Genomic DNA, 1328 nt, shown 5'->3' on the forward strand with positions numbered 1-1328 from the left:
CTCCCTCTCTCCCTTTCTGTCTCTGTCTCTGTCTGTCTGTCTGTCTCTCTCAGTCTCTCTCTTTCCCTATATATGTATCTGCTCTCACAGTTGGGCTCCTCCACTTGTTATATTAGTGTATTCTACTGTCTTCATGTAACATGAACATTTTACCATAACACTAAATATTCTTTATAACCATGATTTTTTATTGCTTGAATTATAGTCTATCCTTAAATATATTCTAATGTATTTAAGCACTCCTCTGTTGTTGGATTTGGGGCATTTTCCAATTTTTCACAATAATATTCTGTGAAATATCTTTACATGCATATCTTTGACTGAGTCTCTATTTCCTTAGGATAGATTTCTAGAGAATATTATGGAAAAAGAAATTTTATAGCTAAACCTGAGCTCTGTGATAATTCTAAAATCAAATACCAAAGGAATTTGATTAATCAGTCAATGTGCATGTATTTCCAGGTATATTTAGACTAATGGGTTTTCTGGAAATAAGGATTTTAATCTGCATTTTTAAAACAAGTTACAAATCTAAGCATTTCATTAAGATTTAATTGGTAAGGATACCTACTGGCTTAAAGCATTCAAATTTTATTTTCTTATTTTAAACTTTCAATTCTTGCTTCTTATTTTTCCTGTTTTTCTTCAGAAAAAAAAAACACCCCACAAAAACCATAGCTCATCTCTTTGGCTTTAACCTTACCTTCCTGCTATTTGTGTTAGTATTAACTTAAGTTATTTTAAAAATTATTTTTGTTATATTCTGTTGTCCTCATCAAATACATCTTTCTCTCATAATTCTCTTTCAATCAGAAAGAAACACTTCTCATGTTTCCATTTCCTTATCTTCTAGTGGCTTTCTCTTTCTCTCCTGGGACCTTTCCACTTGATTCTCTGTGTTTTCCTTCCATGGAATTCATGTTTATAAACTAATATCCTGGCAGGGCCTATACACCAGAAAATTGAAAGGAAGAATAAATCATGTCCTTCAAGATAAAACCTTCCATCAAAACGTTTGTTTCAACGTAATGTCCCATATTGTACTGAAGTGTGTTCTGGTCAAAATGGTTCACTGGTAGTTTGAAGAACTGGAGTCAGCACATATGAAACGTCTCTCATGATTAAGATCATCTAGTTACTATCCACCAAGTTGCTCTTAAATGTTATTTGAGAGGACTCAACTGCTTTGGAGAAAGAATTTAGAAATCTTACATGAGTATAACCCCCTACCCTTGAAACTTATACTTTCTATACTTTCAAGTACAAATTTATAGTCGGTTATTCTCACCATTATCTTTTAAGGTAATATATATTATATATATGTGTGT

The sequence above is a fragment of the Hipposideros armiger genome, unplaced genomic scaffold (genome assembly GCF_001890085.2).
Source record: "Hipposideros armiger isolate ML-2016 unplaced genomic scaffold, ASM189008v1 scaffold_1659, whole genome shotgun sequence".
Lineage (NCBI taxonomy): Eukaryota > Metazoa > Chordata > Mammalia > Chiroptera > Hipposideridae > Hipposideros > Hipposideros armiger.